We start from the raw sequence: 19,379 nt of genomic DNA on the forward strand, positions 1-19,379 counted from the left end.
GCGAGCTTTATGAACACCTTACACTCTGAACTCACATCCCCGATATCTGCAACCCCCCCGCCCTGCTCCTCTGAGAGAGCCCTCCATAGACGAGCAAGAAGACGCCCTACGCTGCACAGGATCAGTGGCTCCAGGGGAGTCCTCCCCGCTGTTCATATCGTCACCGACCAGGTCACGCTTCCTCTTCCTCTTCCCCGTCATACGGACCGAGGCGTTCCTCTATGTTGCCGTAATATCCAAACAACGCTCAATAATCCACCGTCAGCGATGTTGTTATTGGCAGAGGCCCACCCGTCGTTGATGTGTAATGGCGGCAACAGCCAAGTTGTTGTTGTTGCAGTGCCTTGACTTCCAGTGCTTTGACAAAGCCCAAGAGGTCATGAGATGGCGTTTCAGGCAAGAATCGGTTGTGGTTGTTGTTGTTGTTGTTGTTGTTGTTTTATGGCGGTTGGCATCCTCCTCTTACAAGTCATTTTTATTAAAATCACACATAAAAAGGAGGCGGGTCACATTTCTCATTGGTCAGCTTCACATCAAGGCACTTGTCTTTTACAACTCTTTGGTATTATCTTTAGAGATAAAAACCTTGGTGAATGTTCTACCCATCTGGTCCCCAGGATGGGAGGAACATTCCTCACGGCTGCTTCTACAACATCTTCACACATGTTATTAGAAATACATGCCTTTCCCTCCCCCCAGGCTAATGATGCAGATAACTTTTAACACACAAATATAATCATATATTTACATTTTATCACATTTCCCTCCTGTTTATCAAAGCATTAGCCCACTTTCTCATATCCGAACACATCACTCTTTTCAGTTTTCAACATGTTTTTCATATTGGTGTGAACATAATACATTTTACACTCAAAGGGTCATGCACATTAAAACTTGTCAGTTTCATCTTCTTCTATAGCTACTAAGGCATAACTATGATGCCCTCGGCTTGTGATTGCTTCTTCCACTGTACGTTCTATAGTGTGTCTACACATTGGTATGCAACAACATCCACAAAACACAAAACAGGCAATTATTACCAACAGTGAGGTCAGTACCGGAACCACGATACCAGTCCACCTGCCGAACCAGCTTTCTAACCATTCTGAGATTTTATTGTCTATTCCAGTGTGTTCTTTCATTTTTCTAGACATAGTTCTCAATTGTGACAGAGTGTTTGTGACTGAGCCGTCCGCGGCTGTATTAGGAATGAATGTACAACATTGACCTTTGAAAATCGAACAAACTCCTTTCTTTTCAGCTAATAACATGTCTACTGCCATTCGAGTTTGCCACGCCATTAAAGCGGTGTGATGCAACTGTGACCCGAGAGCAAGTCCTAAATTGTGAGTCAGATTAGTCAACCTTTGTAATTGGAAAGACAGATAATTAATTCTGTCCACATTTTTGTGCGGCGTGATGGGAAATATCGCAGAGACAAGCGGAAGGCCCTCAAACCCTGCTGCTATTTGGTCAGCCAGCTTATACTCATCAGGGACTCCTCTGGGTACCCCAATAGGATCTATATACGTAGTATCAGGTGCTACTGGGAGCATACCAGATTGTCCACTAACGTCTCGCCTTGACCTTTCAGTATGGTTCTGGGTGATGCTTGTTATGACCGCGGCTGGCCACAAGAGCGATACATAGGCACAGAGTCCTACTCCCTTTGCTTCCAAGTGTCCTCTCAGCACAGTGTCCCCACACCACCACCATACATCCTGGCGTTGGGTATCCAAGAGACCTCCTTCCGCTATCACCACAGTTAGGTTACACATATGAACTGGTACATTTCCCATCTTAAGGCATATTTCATTAACTTAGCATGTAGTTATGTTGTAGCAGACAAAAAAGGCGCTTTTAGGTAATGTAAACAATGGCGGTTGCATATTATTTGTCAATTTTGGAAATGCTCTGTCATAATTGGCACATAGTTTATTATTCATGGTTCTGTTGGCTAGGTGTTGGACGCATGTCGTGTTTACTATTATCGCATCTACTAATAATAACTGTGGTCGTGCTGTCATGCATATTATGCAATCCTTTCGCAGAGGTCTTGCCACTGCTAATGCTTCTTGTATCCACATATTTGTTGCAATTTGTGCACCCGTTGCCATGTATAGAAAGGTGTCTGGCGTTAATTGCTTTTTATTGGTAACTATTATGGATCCCCGCATTGCCCTTCCTACTGTGTCTAGTGTCTGAGCCTGGGCCTGATTGCTTGAGATCGCTACAACACATACAAGAATATGACAGAATGGATCCAGAGCTGGTCCTGGAACCCACCAATACAGTCTGAATACTTCACATTCTGTCTTATTTTGATGATTGTGTAGATTTACCGTTATTAACACATTACCGCTAGTCTGAGCCATTTCTATTTTACCTTTCCATCTTTGTGCGGCGGCTGTAGTAGCGTATGGCTCCCATGATTTTCCTGAATATGCCATTGTGTTTTCCCAGCTACTATCTTGCTGCCCCACCATCATATACATTTCATACTCTTCTACATCAATTTGATCACTTATTTTCTTCCCCCTGTATTTCAGATCTGCATATTGGAATTTCAAAAATGTATGTTTCATTCACAGGTATACACAATTGTGGCATCCAAGTGGATGCTGATCTATTAGAACATGGGTTGGGTGCCCAGAGTACCTTTGGCTTGCTGTTTGTTCTCTCACGTGGTCCCGACTGTCCGATGCATAATACAAGTGTCAGCACCCATATTACCGCCGTCGCTGCGATGATGATAACACGTACGTCTTTTTGCTGTCTCTGGCTCCCGTTCATTGTAGCAGAGTGTAGCACTTTACGCGCTGTGGCCTCTGTGTTCATACAAAAATGAAGAATACACCGAAGTCCTGCGTCTTGTAGATCTTATGGATCTGCCGCTGTGTTGTCCGCCGCTGTGTTGTCCGCCGCTGTGTTGTCCAGACATTTCTCTCACTTTCCCATGAGAGCACCCATGTTCTCGTCCCTCCAATGGTCAGGACGACACGCTTGTGGCTCCGTCCACCTTGCTCGTCCACCTGGCTCGTTTCTGTAAACACCACATCTCCAACACGTTCTGCTGCGGTGATAAACAAAGTCTTTTCGACAGTTCAGTGTATTTCAAACAGTTTTCTTGTTTTACAATATTTTTTTTTTAGTAATTATTCATTCGGAACATTTGTTTACACATACATCCCCCCTTTTGATAAATGGCCTTGCCCATTTGTCAAACTACTACATTTAAACAAAATTAAATAATCCAGTTAGTTTACAACGTTCACTAATCCAGGATGTAATCAAGGAAGAGATGGAATTGCGTCTGTCACTCCAACTCCGCAATGTCACCTCTTGACCTTTCACAGTTCAGTGGTCACATCCCTGGCTGAGCCCCCCCTTACACGGCGCTGGGCCCCCACCCTGTGTGTCTGTAATCCGACACTGCCTCTGCGATCTGTAACTTGTAAATCTGTTTTACCACCATTTGTTTCAAACTCCAAATGTTTCAAACTCTAAATGTTTCAATCTCTGAATGTTTCAAACTCTAAAAGTTTCAAACTCTAAAAGTTTCAAACTACTACATTTCTGGTGTCCACGTGTGCGCGCGTATGTATGTATGTATGTGGGTGTAATTCAAAATACATCAAACAATAATAATTATCTCAATAATTCCCCCGTTGAGCTGGCCATAAGGGTCAGTTCACAACTTAGAGTATTAACATCAAATTTCACATATCCTCTGTTTGTGTGGCCTGAATAAAGTCACCCATCTAATGTAATATGTTCTAATCTTTTATATGTGCTTCAGGTGAGTTTCAAACTCGATCTCTCACACCTGCTCATGTGGTGCTTTACAAACATTGTGTATTAGTTTGTTCTAGCAAGTCTATATGTGTATAACTATCGAAATGATCCTAAACCTTCCCCTTGTACATAAGGCACATCATTTTATCAGTCTAACCATCTCTTGCCTCCGTCCTGAGTTCTATAATGTTGAAGTCCTATTATCACTGGTTTTCATAACTTCTATAACGTCTAAATTTAGATGATATTGTCTAATTTAAATCTATTCAATTCTTGATTGAATCTCAACAATCCTTCAGGTATTTACTTTAGAATGTCAAATTCTTTTCCTGTTAATTTTAACTTTTCCTATTACCCATCACGTCAACCCCCCCTGAGGTGGTGTTGCTGAAATTGTCACTGTGATACGTAAAGATAACGGACATCTTGTCCATCCTGTCCTCTTGCTAATCTGCTTTCTCCCTTCTCCTGTGTTTTCCCAGTCATTAGCTCGTCTGTTATCTTTGACTATCTGTCCCATATCCTCCCACCTGGCATTGTTTGCTTTAGTTAATGGCAGATGCCGTTTTTCCTGGGAGGACATTAGCAATGTTACGTTTTCACTCACGTCTACATCGCAATACGAGGTTCCCTCATGATAATACAGATTAGTTATTGTAATAATCTGCGGACCTAGTTTATTCACAGCTTCGTCGTAAGTCATGTCTGGTCCTGGTGTGGCTTTGTAACGCAACGTCATTTGTAACTGATCTCGCTTTCTAATGTCACGGGGGCTGGTTGTGTTTTCTTTTGCCAATGTCAACAGTGTGGTTACTATTTCTCCTGGGTCACCTGTAGGTAAATCTAGTGTCCATGAATAGTATGGCAATCCTGTCCCTTCTGTGACATATGCTCCGCTGATGGGTTCATGTAACGGGTGTTTTATAACGGTCATTGTCCCGTCTGTCAGAGGCACTATTGCCATTTCTAGTGCTGTTGTTAGGTCTCTTCCTAAAAGATTATGCGGACACTTTGAATCCATCACAGCTGTTGCTAAAATTTCTTCCCCTGTTTCTTCCCACCTAAATTTAGTAGGTACACTCAGTGGATTTCTTTTTGTTTGTCCATTTGCTGATATCATCTTTACTACAGCCTCCCCTGGTGCAGTCACACCTACGTCTCGCAACACTGTCCGTTCTGCTCCTGTGTCGACTAAGAATATCAGTAATTTCCCATTTACCCATATCGTCACTTCAGGCCTGTGTTTATAGTTGACATATTCTAAATTTAAAAACATTTCTGTCTCTTCGTCCCCCTCATTCTTTGTCTGTTTCTTGTCCAAGCCACCCTCCTTTGTCCTGCACTCACTTTTCCTATCTAGTCATGCCTCTTCCTCTTCTTCACTATCCTCCTCAGTTCTTCTCCTGTCCCTCTTTTTGTGGCATTTATTCGCCACATGTCCAGTTTTGTGACAGAGAAAACACTTTCCCAATTTCCAATCCTCCTCTCTTTGTTCCTCTCTTTTCTTATCTCTATAGCCCCCTCTGTAACCTGTTTTTCCCCTTGCTCCCCTCTTTCCTACGCTTGTCTGGACGCATTCTTCTAATGGCACCATAACATACGCCTCTGTTAATTTACTTTTTTTCTGTTTTTCTTTTTCCACTGATTCTGCATGCACTGCTTGTTCTGTGAACTGTTCGAGTGTTCCTGTTGCCATATGTACATCATTTTTCTTCAGCCACCATTGGATTTGGGGCTTAAGTCCGTCCATTACTGCTCTTTTCAACTGCTGCTGATAAACGCTATCAGCAGCTGCGTCTTCTGGGATTCCACTGTTATCTTTAAATATCCCCGTAATCCTGCTTCTAAACTCTTGAACTGTTTCTCCATCCCCCTGTTTAGTTTGCGCTATCTTCAGGTAATCCGCCGGCCTCGTAAAATGTGCCCTTGCCCTGCCCCAAACTCCCCCTCCTGCTCCTTCTTGCACTCTGGCCATTGTCGTAGCCCCATCCCCCGGTACATCATTATATGGTCTAGCTACTCCTGCATTAAACGGATCCCAATTCCCCTTTAATTGTATCCAATGAAGGCCCAGAAGTTGCATTAGGACCTGTTGTATTTCTGCCTCATTTAGTCTGTACTGTGTTATCAGGAGTGATAATTCATTAAGACATCTATCAATGTGTACATTTCGTTTCGTTACTCCTTCTAGAGCGGCCTTAACGTCACCTAAAGTCCATGTCCTGTACACGTATGTCGTCCCTCCCGCCCCGTCTGGGACTTCAATTGCTGGATATGCCTCTGCTGTTGAATATTCCTCACAGTATCTTTGAGGTTTCTTTAAACTTTCACGATCCCGCAACACTCTGCTCGATCCTTCCTTAAATGGATCAGCCTGCACTAATTTTGCTCCCTCTGGGGCATAATCTACGGGAACACTTAACGTAGGTAGTGCTGGATACAATTTTGATACTGGCTTTGGGTAAGTATTATATGGAGGAGGACTTTGTTCTACCGGTAATTTTGCTTCCCAATTTTGAGCTCTTTTCCGTTGTCTAAAAGTTGACACACTCTCTTCGTCATGTGAATGTGCCTCTACTGCTTCCTGGATTTCCCCTGGTCCTGGTCCCGCCTCCTCCCCCGGCACCAGCAGTGGGGGTCGTCGCTGCGGCCAATTTTCCCCAGTATTATCTTCTTTTCTAGCAACTGCAAAAATACCGGTTCTTTTTTCCAGTATTTCCTTTCTTTCTGCTCGTGATCTGGATTCTTTTAACCAGGCCTGAGCGGCTATTATCTGTTTTCCTGGGTTTTGTTTAGTTCTTCCCTTCATGCCATCATGAGTTATCAACCCTCCCATTAATCTTTCTGTCGCTTCTACTCCTAAAGTCCCATTAAACCCGTATTTCTTCCTCCATTTTTGGAGAATTTTTACAGTTTCTGGATTATACTTGCGCATCCATTCAGCATCTGTCAGATCCTCTCTTTTGACTTTACTTTTGTCTTTTGGTCTTACAGTTTGGGGTGACAATTCTGGCTCCATCATTATTTGGTCTCGGTCGTCTGAGAGAAATGCTACTTGCTTTACAGTCACGGTTAATGTCAAGCTTCTAGAGAAATTCCTTATTAGATTTCTCCGGACATAAACGTGGTGTTTAAGATTCACCCGTGACTGCAAATTTTAGATCTCTCAGAATAACGCCTTGTGACCCTTGTATGATTAATTGTGATTCACACTTGTTAGTTAATCACTTATTAATCCTCATTCACACATTCACACTTCTCTCTTACTTACTTCGCTCGTGCACAGCGCTTACATTCACACATATTTCCTCAGTAATATTAAACTGGGTATTTCCTCAGTAATACCTAAACTGGGTATTTCCTCAGTAATACCTAAACTGCGTATTTCCTCAGTAATATGAAACTGGGTATTTCCTCAGTAATACCTAAACTGGGTATTTCCTCAGTAATACCTAAACTGCGTATTTCCTCAGTAATATGAAACTGGGTATTTCCTCAGTAATACCTAACTGCCTTGCTTTATGTGAGAAACTTATCTCGTCCATAAGTCTACAATATTTTTCCAGTAAATATCAAACTAATGCATAAAACGTTTTATGGCTAACTCTTTTTCACACACAAAATTTTTCTGACCTCTTTGTCGTCTGTGTTCTCCTGCTGCTTCGAAACGACGCGCTCTCCTCGCGGAGACTGAGGTGCAATGGGCGGCCACGGGAAAAGTGGACTTCCTTTAGCTGTGCACAGACTTCAACGATTTGCAGTTCACTCTCCACGAAGAACAGCTTGTCATCCGGCTCGAAGGACCACTAAAATGTCAAGAAATTACACATGAATCAATGCTATTACTTAACAGTCAGAGAACATAATTCAACTTAGAATATTAAACGGCACAGAAACGTCAGTCTTTTGTGTGGCTTGCAAGGGAGAGGAAGGCTTAGCCGAGTCAAGATGTTGTAAGCAACCTGAACGACTTTCCAAAATCACTCTCAGCGTTCCTCCCTCTTACAAGTCATTTTATTAAAATCACACATAAAAAGGAGGCGGGTCACATTTCTCATTGGTCAGCTTCACATCAAGGCACTTGTCTTTTACGAGTTTTACTTTGGGAGGAACATTCCTCACGGCTGCTTCTACAGCATCTTCACACATGTTATTAGAAATACATGCCTTTCCCTCCCCCCAGGCTAATGATGCAGATAACTTTTAACACACAAATATAATCATATATTTACATTTTATCACACTTATATAGACTCGTTGTCAATGTCAACGGATTCCACTCCTTAAAGGACGCGTTATTCTGTGCAAGCTTCATGATCACCTTACACACTTTGCTCTCATCCCCGATATCAGCAGCTTCTTCCTGCTTCTCACTTCCAGAACCCTCGGACGAGCTAAGGGACTTTTAACGTTTCTGGGCACCAGCAGCCAGAAAAGGCTGCTCCTCCTCGCCGTCCAGAATGCCACCAACCATCGATCCTTTCTCCTCCGCCATCTCCTGTTTCTCCAGACCGCCCACAGCGCAGGACCGACTCTTCTTCTTCTTCGTCTTCACCAGGTTGCCCAGGGACCCTGGAGCGCATGCCAAACATCCCAATGGGCGTTAATGGACCTTTATTGATATAATTCTTCTTCTTTATGGTTTGTACGAAGATTCAGCAGACCGCTCATGTGACGTCATAAAGCATATGCGAAACAAATGCGTGTGTCTTATTTTATTTTAACGGAATGGCATAAAACACATACTTTGAAGAGGTACAACTACAGTAGGTGGCGGTAAATGCACCTTTTCAGTTGGCTGCCAACCGCCATTAAAATGACAACAACGCATCTCTCCTCAGTTTTGAGGTGTGACATGGAACACATGCTTTGAAGACGTACAAGACACAACGTCTAGCTTTGAACTGAAGAATGAAGTCCAAAGAATAAAGTCTGGCGGTAATGTAACACTTGGATACCAGCTGCCATAAAACAACCTCGCTCATCACGCAGTCAGCGGTAGGCACGATTCCTAAGAGTGGTGGAATGAAGCATGTGGTAATGCTATTAGGGCAAGAAATGCGGCGTTTCGCCAGCTAAGGGTTACCCACACTGAGGGTGTCCTCATTGACTACAAGAGGGCCCGCGCTGTTGTGCGGAAAACTGTAAGAACGGCCAAGAGTGCCTGTTGGAGGCAGTATTGTTCCAAAATTGGCAGAGAAACGCGTCTCGGGGATGTTTGGGGGATGATCAAGCGGATGCATGGAGTTGAGCGCTGTCACGGGACCCCGGTCCTAATACAGAATGGTGTTGAAGCAGTCAGCGACGTTGACAAAGCTGAACAATTGGCCAAGCACCTTTGTGTCGGTTGTTGTGGAAAAAATATAATCTGGCCCTTTACTTTTTAACTTTCAATTCTATTTCTAATCAGATTTAGTTCTAACAGCCTGACAACCCCTTTTGGCCTGGAAATTTACATGTCCGGACTCCCTGGAGTGGCTAGGAAGTCCCACGTTATGTTTCACACAAGGCAAGACATGTGAATTGAATTAATGCAAATGTTATGTACTGTCTCCTTCCTGAAACCACTGTGTCTTTGATGTCCGATTTGCTCCTTGGTTCCTTTGTACCTGAGAGACCAGTGACCGGGAACTTCTGTGTGTGTGTGGTCATGTGACCATCGGTGATTTAAGGAAGGGGACAGAGGTGGGACGAGAGGACTTGGGAGATACACATTTTGGGGAGCAGGCAAGAGACAGAAGCGTGGACTCGGCCTTCCATGAGAATGGCCGAGTCCACACGAGTTTCTTTCTGATTCAGCCACAAGATTAAACAGTTTACTTTTGAAACGAGACAACTTGCTTCTTTGTCTTAACAAGAGATTTTTGCCACTACAATTTGGCGTTGTTGACAAACTCCCTCGACCGGCAATTCCAATTTCCAGGGACCGTGTGATTCAGCAATTTTGCCACCTAAGCCTCGTACCTCCACTTCTGAGACGTGAGGGCTGCATCACAGGGGCCCTGGAGAAAGGACTCCGGCGCTGGGTGAAAAGGACCTTGTGTGTAAGTTGTTTTGTTTTGATTTTTGTATTTCAATTGTAAGACTAGGATATATATATATGAAGACAATTGGGTTTGAGCTGTGTGAATGACTTAAAGACATGTTCTAAATAGAACATGTCTTTTAGTTTAACTGTAAAAAAAATAAAAGAACTGTGTGCAAATATAATCTGTAAGATAGCCACCTAGCCACAACGGGTAACTTGTTTTCGGAGTCCAACTCCTTTTTAAATCAGTCCAACTGATTGTACGTACTTTTACACGTGTAACGTGTTTTCGGAGTCCAACTCCATTTTTATTTTTTTTTATTTTTTTTTAAAATTTTGTATATAAACGAATTTTTGGGTTAGAGCTGTGTGGATGAGTTAGGGCTTTGTTTTAAACTCTGTGTGATTAAACAAAGCTCTAATTCTAACTGTAACTCAGAAACAAATATATTATGATTCAGTTAGAGCTGTGTGAATGAGTTAGCGCTTTGTTTGAAACTTTGTTATTAAGCAAAGCTCTAATTCTAACTGTAACTTCAACAAATAGAGCTGTGTGCGAATAATGATCGAGTTAGAGCTGTGTGAATGAGTTAGCGCTTTGTTTGAAACTTTGTTATTAAGCAAAGCTCTAATTCTAACTGTAACTTCAACAAATAGAGCTGTGTGCGAATAATGATCGAGTTAGAGCTGTGTGAATGAGTTAGCGCTTTGTTTGAAACTGTGATTAAACAAAGCTGTAATTCTAACTGTAACTCCAAAATATTAGAGCTGTGTGCTAGATTACGCCGCCAATCCTAATTCGAGTTGGATTGGAATCTTAATTTTAACTCTAACATTTTTATTTATTGATTTTTTTGTAATTTTGTTTTAGCCCGTTGTGTGCGCTGTTAGAAATCTGCTACGTGCCGTTCTTCTTAAAAAAAAAAAAAAAAAAAAAAAAAAAAAAGGGGGGGAAGATTGTTTTCAAGCATTGTGTACCCTAAAACCGAAACTGTTGTGTTTAAGTTCCCGTCGAAAAAGGACGGAAGTTTATGTATTTTTCGTAAGATCCTTTGTTTGTGATAATTCCACCAAAAAAAAAGAAGGAAAAAAAAAAAACTGTAGCCAGTGGTAGACCCTGCAGAAAAGATGCTGGATACTGTTTGAATGAGTTTGAGATATAATGAGTTGATGTTAAAAAAAAAAAAGGAGATATTGAACACATTTGTGATTTTTGGATTTTTTATAATTATTTGATGAAATATTGAATGTATGCAATATAGTTTTGGGAAACTGTAATAATGTGAAAAAGAGAGAGCGAAAATCCTTGTCCACATAACACACACACAAACATCCGCACCTCCACTTACAACATAACACACACAACAACAAAAAGAACAAATTACTGTGTGCAGAATTTTTCTCTTTACACAGAGTGGACCTGTCGGCGCAGCTGGGCTCATCCTCCTTCTCAGTCAGTCAACCCATCAAAACATCTGAAGAAAACTACACTGGAGCCACTTCGTTCGGAGAAGCAGAGGATCATACAAGAAACGCTGGACACGCCGTGCGAGGCGTCCACTGTTTGGGCGAAACTCAAAGACCCGAGCCAGAACATTGTCCAAAATATTGAACTAACTTGTGTGTGCGGCATTGGGCAACCAACGCTCAACGAACTGTACAGGCACACACGCCATTATGACACTCTATGCAGTAGCAGTAGCAGCAGCAGCAGCAGCAGCAGCAGCAGCAGCAGCAGCAGAGCCAACAAAGCCAAAGACGCAAATGTGGCGCACGTAACGTACAGAGGGTTTGGACACGACAGCAGCATGGAATCACCAGATCTGACTGAGAGGGGAAAGAGTCCCAGCTCGCCACAGAAACCACAGCCTGGACAACACAAAGACAAGCCCAAGACAAGATAAAAGTGCAAGCCTGAGCGCTGCTTTTCATCTGCACCCATTTACACTCACACAAACACACATTCATGTCTCCAGACACAAACATGTCCCACCCTCCGCGTGAGGTGGGAACCTTGGACACACAGAGCTCTAAATGGACCCTACTGGATGAGAAGATTGAATCTAAAATCAGAACATTGAACTTTAGAATCGCGATTTACGCTATTGGGTTGGTTTTTGCCCTGATTCTTTTGACATTATGGTTTCATAGCCTTTGCGATCGTTATAGTAGTCATTCTGATTCTGTTCGCCTGTGTAATCCCATGTTTACAAAGCGCGATCAGCATCACACTAACGGGCCATAAAACCTGATTTTTTTTTATTTCTATCCTTTTACTTTTGGTTATTGTCACCTTTATTTTTGACAGTGAACATGATTACATTGTTGTTGGTTTTCATTTTACTTATCTTTTTATTATCCTTTTACTTTTTGACTTATTTTCATACTGTAATATTTCTATATTGTGATCTGGTTTCTACATAACTTTGATTGGTTTACTTCATCTCACAATCTTATGTTGTTTGTACAATGACCATTTGTCTTTCAACTGCTGAAGTTTATTATGTTTTGTTTATTGTTTCATTTTATTTTGTTTGTTGGTTTCCTCCATGAATCCTATGCCTGTGTACAACTTTAAGATAGACTTTGGAATTTTTTTAAATTTTTTACTCTTCCAAACAGCAGCTCATTAATGGTGTATTGACGTAGTGATATTTTATTTTTTCTTTCTGATTGTGATTAATTAGGAAAGCGAGTTTCCTAAATTATCACGGGAGAGGTCTGTTGTGGAAAAAATATAATCTGGCCCTTTACTTTTTAACTTTCAATTCTATTTCTAATCAGATTTAGTTCTAACAGCCTGACAACCCCTTTTGGCCTGGAAATTTACATGTCCGGACTCCCTGGAGTGGCTAGGAAGTCCCACGTTATGTTTCACACAAGGCAAGACATGTGAATTGAATTAATGCAAATGTTATGTACTGTCTCCTTCCTGAAACCACTGTGTCTTTGATGTCCCATTTGCTCCTTGGTTCCTTTGTACCTGAGAGACCAGTGACCGGGAACTTCTGTGTGTGTGTGGTCATGTGACCATCGGTGATTTAAGGAAGGGGACAGAGGTGGGACGAGAGGACTTGGGAGATACACATTTTGGGAAGCAGGCAAGAGACAGACGCGTGGACTCGGCCTTCCATGAGAATGGCCGAGTCCACACGAGTTTCTTTCTGATTCAGCCACAAGATTAAACAGTTTACTTTTGAAACGAGACAACTTGCTTCTTTGTCTTAAGAGATTTTTGCCACCACACGGTGCACAGCTCTGACAATCTCTCACCTGCGGAAAGGCACTACAGGGAGAATACTTTGGCCCAGAATTCTGAGCTGATTGGGCACCAGCCTTCGACTCAAGATAACCTTGACCTTCCGTTTAGTTTGTTTGAGCTAAGGAGAGCACTTTCTAAGGCGAAACAGACAGCCCCGGGTAAAGATGAGATGTGCTATGACATGCTCTCTCATTTGACTGATGACACGCTTGGGCTAGTCCTGGGTCTTTTCAACCGTGTTTGGGATTCAGGTTGTGTTCCATCTGCGTGGAAACAGTCTACGGTGGTGCCGGTTCTGAAGCCGGGTAGGCCAGCGTCTGACCCTTCAAGTTATAGGCCGATTGCCTTGACGTCGCAGCTCGGGAAAACGATGGAGCGCGCATGGTTACCGAGCGGTTGGATTACTTCTTGGAGAGTCAGGGTTTGCTTCCCGCGCACCAGAGTGGTTTCCGTAGGGGCAGGAACACCATGGATTCCGTCTTGTGTTTGGAATCTGATATCCAGCTGGCCAGGGCTCAGAAAGAAAAGGTTATTGCGGTGCTCTTTGATGTGGAGAAGGCGTACAATATGGTTTGGAAGGATGGGCTCCTCATTAAGCTGCGGAAGTGTGGTGTGAAGGGTAAACTGTTTAACTGGGTCCGGAGCTTTCTGTCTGGCCGGCGTATTCAAACCAGAGTGGGCGCTGCTTACTCTGGGGTCTATGGGGTGGAGAATGGGATCCCGCAGGGGAGTGTGTGTAGCCCTATCTTGTTCAATGTTATGATTAAGGACATCTTTGACAACGTGGATGGATCTGTTGGGAGGAGCCTTTATGCTGACGATGGCGCTCTATGGGTGAGAGGGAGAAATCTCCGGTTTTATGAGGCGAAACTGCAAAGGGCAATACAGCAGGTGGAGCAGTGGACTCTGAAGTGGGGGTTTAAACTGTCCGTACGGAAGTCTCAAGTGATCTGTTTCTTCAATGGGCATAGGGACGTCTCCCTTCGACTGCATGGGCAGGTGCTCGAACAGGTCAGGGAGGTGAGGTTCTTGGGGGTCACCTTTGACGAGAGGCTTAGTTGGCGTCAGCACATTGATAAGGTCAGTGGTAAATGCAAAAGGGTGAATAACTTGCTTCGTTGTCTATACGGCCAGGACTGGGGGGCCAGCAGAAGGTCGCTCCTGGGTATTTATCAGGCCATCATGAGGGCGGCTATTGATTATGGCTGTATAGCCTACATGTCTGCGGCTGAGACTAACTTAAAGACGCTTGATGTGGAGCAAGCCCAGGCCTTGCGCATCTGCTGTAGGGCTTTTAGGACCTTCCCTGTCTCAGCGCTGCAGGTTGAGTTGGGGGAATTGCCGTTACGGCTCCGGAGGCTAGAACTTCTGTTGGCTTACTGGGTGAATGTGCAAGGTCATACGAGCTCTCACCCGGTGAGGGACTTTCTCAGGGTTGATGGGGGACAGAATGAGGCTGGCAGTATGGTTTTTAGCCAGATAGGAAATGCGAAGGCGCGGCTTGCGGGGGTTGGTGATCTGCCTGTGAGTCCGTCAGTGGCTTTGTCTACTATAGCGCCGTGGAAGTTTGTCCCGGCTCCTGTTGATGGGAGGGCACCGCAGTTTGCCGTTCAAGCGCTCATCGATAGGCACTCAGATGATGTGTTTATTTACACCGACGGATCTAGGAATCCTGAGAGTGGGCGTACTGGCGCTGCTTATTTTGTGCCTGACCTGGGGCTGGCGGTCAAGAAGAGGTTAACAGATCGCCTTTCTGTTTTCACGTCGGAACTCATAGCGATACGGTTGGCATTGGAATGGGCGGAATCTGCTTTATTGCGGCATTGTGGTGGCCTCTGACAGCCTTTCTGCATTGCAAAGCATTAAATCTGGGAAATCGGATTGCAGACAGGATGTGTTGAATGGCATCTTCTGTCTGATGCTCTCCCTGTCCAGGAAGGATGTGAGGGTTTCCTTCTTTTGGGTCCCTGCGCATGTGGGGGTGGATGGTAACGAAATGGCTGATGCACTGGCTAAACGTTCCCTTAGGCGGCCATCAATTGATGTGGCGGTTGAGTTAAGCAAATCTGAAATCAAGCCCGTTATCAAGAGTCATGTGGTCGGCCTTTGGCAGGAATTTTGGAGCCACTGTGTTACTGGACGGCATCTCTATCACGTACAGGGTAGTGTGGGTCCTTGCGGGTCTATGGGCAGGAACGCGTGGGAGGAAAGGGCCTTCGCCCGCATGAGGATTGGCTATACTGGACTCAATTGGTCACTGAGTAGGATAGGCAAACACCCGACCGGTCTGTGTGGTCACTGTCGGGTGCCAGAGACTGTCGAGCATGTGCTGATTTGCTGTGAGGCTTATGACAGAGAAAGGGCCGGGTTGGCCTTGTGGTTTCGGAATAATGGGCGGGAGTTCAATCTGCGGAACGTTCTGGCGATTCAGTCACAGGGTTTGTGTCAGGCTGTGGTTGCTTACTTATGTAGCACAGGGCTGGGTAAACGTTTATAGAGGTGGGGGGTGTTGGAGACTGAGCCGAGGATGAGGAGCAAGAGGATGTTCTAACGCGCTTTGACTTCATGGGCCTAGAAACACCAAAGTGATGGAAGAAGGACTTCTAAAGGATAAAACGACAAAGACGTCCCATGACCTCATGGGCTTTGTAAAACAACAAAGACGTCCCATGACCTCATGGGCTTTGTACTTCCAAAGCACCGAACGTCAAAGAGGGAGAGGAAGATGAAGAAGAGTCTCCCTGGAATAAAGCCGGTCACAAAGACATATCATGACCTCATGGGCTTTGTAACACCAAAGCAATGGAAGGAGTACTTTTACGGACTACGACACTGGGACAACAACAACAACAGATGCAACACTTGGATGCCAACCGCCATTATTGTACAAAACTGTGAGGAGACCTTGCTCAACACCCGGTCTGGAGAGACGGGAGATGGCGGAGGAGAGTGGATCGGGGATGGAAGACGTTCTGGACGGCATGGAGGAGCAGCCTTTTCTGCCTGCACGTGCCCGGAAACGTAAAAAGTCCCTTAGCTCGTCCGAGGGTTCTGGGAATGAGCAGCAGGATGAGGCTGAAGCTATTGATATCCGGGGTGAGAGCAGAGACTGTAAGGTGATCATAAAGCTTGCACAGGATAGTGCATCCTTTAAGGAGTGGAATTCAGTGGCATTGTCAAAGAGCCTAACTGTAGCTGTGGGAGTGATCAAGAGTGCGAGTGTCCTTAGAGATGGCTCGCTGCTGGTCGTGTGCAAGGACGCGGCTCAGCAACGGAAGGCGATTGGAACTAAACGTCTGGGTGGAAAGGACATTCTTGTGTCTAATGCTGAAAGAAACACGGTCAGAGGAGTTATCGTAGGTGTCCCTACGGCGACGTCTGTGGATGAAGTTAAGGAGAATTTGACGGGAGTTACGGTGGTGGACGCTAGGCGTTTGAAGGTGACCCGGTTTGGGGTAAGATGTGACAGCTTGTCGGTAATGGTAACACTTGAAGGGAGGTGCCTGCCTAGTAAGGTGTTCATTGGGTACATGTGCTATAGCGTCAGGCCATATGTTCCGCCGCCCCTGCGTTGCTTTAAGTCCCAGCGCTTTGGGCATATTGCAGTGGTCTGTAGAGGGAGGCAAAGGTGTGGTAAATGTGCAGGAGATCATGAGTATGGGAAGTGTGACGTGGGAGCAAAACTGAAGTGCTGTAACTGTGGGGAAGAACATAGCTCTGCCTACGGGGGATGCAGGTTTAGCAAAAGAGCTGCTGAGGTGCAGAAAATAAAGGTCTCTCAAGGTATATCCTATGCAGATGCAGTCAAGAAAGTTTCAAGTAACGAGTTTAGAGTAAATACAGAGAGAGGAGCCAGCGCTGCTCCCAGCCAGGGCGAAATGAGAAAGGCCAGCGTGGCTCCCAAGAAGTGTGAAGGTTTCAAGAGTGGAGGTCCCAAGTGTGCAGGTTCCAGAATTAATGAGAATACCCTGGTTGTGGATAGAGAGGATTTTGTACTCTTTATGGTGGATGTTGTAAACTGTGCTGCTCAGACTCAAAGCAGAACTGAAAGGATCAGGATCATTGCTAAAGCTGCGGGGAGATTCCTTGGAACAAAGGAGCTTGATTGGGCAGATATAGAAAACAGGCTAAAGGCGCTGAATGGGAGTCGGAGTGATGGGGGTCTGCTTGTGGGGAGTCAGAGTGATCGGGGTGACGAGATGGGGGTGGGGGTGGTCTCCTGTCCTCGCCCAGTCTCGTAGACGCACGGCTACCAAGCGGCGACATCAGTGGACATATTAAAGCCTATAGAATGAAGCCTGAAGAATAAAGCTGTACGGTGGAAGCACCGAACGTCAAAGAAGGAGAGGAAGATGAAGAAGAGTCTCCCTGGAATAAAGCCGGGTGTTGTCTCTGAAACAACAACAACTATTCTAGTCACAAAGACATATCATGACCTCATGGGCTTTGTAACACCAAAGCAATGGAAGGAGTACTTTTACGGACTACGACAGAGTCTGAGGACTTGAGAGTCTGAGGACTACGAAACGTCTGAGGAATAAAGTCTGGCGGTAATGCAACACTCGGATGCCAACCGCCATAAAACAACAACAACAACGACAAAGTCTGAGGAATAAAGTCTGGCGGTAATGCAACACTTGGATGCCAACCGCCATAAAACAACAACAACAACAACAACAACAACAACAACAACAACAACAACAACAACAACAACAACAACAACAACAACAACAACAACAACAACAACAACAACAACAACAACAACAACAACAACAACAACAACAACAACAACAGGAACGCTGAGAGTGATTTTGGAAAGTCGTTCAGGTTGCTTACAACATCTTGACTCGGCTAAGCCTTCCTCTCCCTTGCAAGCCACACAAAAGACTGACGTTTCTGTGTCGTTTAATATTCTAAGTTGAATTATGTTCTCTGACTGTTAAGTAATAGCATTGATTCATGTGTAATTTCTTGACAATAAGAAGGTGGGAGAGATCAAGGATGCGAGAGTCCTTAGGGATGCTCGCTGCTGGTTATTTGCGAAGACGCGGCTCAGCAAAGGAAAGCGATTGGGAGTAAAAGTCTGGATGGAAAGAACATTCTTGTTTCGGACGCTGAAAGAAACACGGTCAGAAGAGTTCTCACAGTCACCTACGACGGTGACTGTGGATGACGTAAAGAAAAGTTTAACTGGAGCTAAGGTAGTGGATGCTAGGCGGTTGAAAGTAACCCGGTTTGGAGAAAGATGTGACAGCCTATCGGTAATGGTAACACTTGAAGGGAAGTGCCTGTAAAATTGGATACGTGAGCTATGGCGTCAGGCCATATGTTCCACCGCCCCTGCGTTGCTTTAAGTGCCAGCGTTTTGGGCATATTGCAGCGGTCTGCAGAGGGAAGCAAAGATGTGGTAAATGTGCAGGAGATCACGGGTATGGGAAGTGTGACGTGGGTGCAAAACTGAAGTGCTGTAACTGGGGAAGAACATAGCTCTGCCTACGGGGGATGCAAGTTTAGCAAAAGAGCTGCTGAGGTGCCGAAAATTAAAGTCTCTCAAGGTATATCCTATGCAGATGCAGTCAAGAAAGTGTCAAGTAACGAGATTAAAGTAAATACAGAGAGAGGAGCCAGCGCTGCACCCAGCCAGAGTGAAGTGGGGGAAGCCAGCGTGGCTCCCAAGAAGTGTGAAGGTTCCAAGTGTGGAGGCTCCAGAATTAATGAGAATACGCTGGTTGTGGATTGAGAGGATTTTGTACTCTTTATGGTGGATGTTATAAACTGCTGCTCAAACTCAAAGGAGTACTGAAAGGATCAGGATCATTGCTAAAGCTGCAGGAAGATTCCTTGGAACAAAAGAGCTTGAATGGGCAGAAATAGAAAACAGGCTAAAGGCGCTAAATGGGAGTCAGAGTGACGAAAGTCTAATTTTGGGGAATCAGAGTGATCAGAGTGAAGAACTGGAGGGAGGGACGGTCTCCTGTCCTCGCCCAGTCTAGTAGATGCACGGCTGCCACGCAACGACATCAGTGGAGATATCAAAGCCTAAAGAATCATAAAGAATAAAGCTGTACGGCGAAGCACCAAACATCAAAGGAGAGGAAGACGAAGAAGAGTCAGTCCTGGAATGAAGTCGGTCGGACTCTGGAGAATGAAGTCTGAAGAATAAAGTCTGGTGGTAATGGTCCCCGTCTCTTTCCCTCTCCTTTTTCTTTTCTTTTACAGTATAGCGTAAAACACATACTTTGAAGACGTACAACTACAGTAGGTGGCGGTAAATGCACCTTTTCAGTTGGCTGC

Source organism: Eucyclogobius newberryi, unplaced genomic scaffold, assembly GCF_026437365.1.
Source record: "Eucyclogobius newberryi isolate DKJ021-1_F unplaced genomic scaffold, fEucNew1.0.hap1 SCAF_5, whole genome shotgun sequence".
Lineage (NCBI taxonomy): Eukaryota > Metazoa > Chordata > Actinopteri > Gobiiformes > Gobiidae > Eucyclogobius > Eucyclogobius newberryi.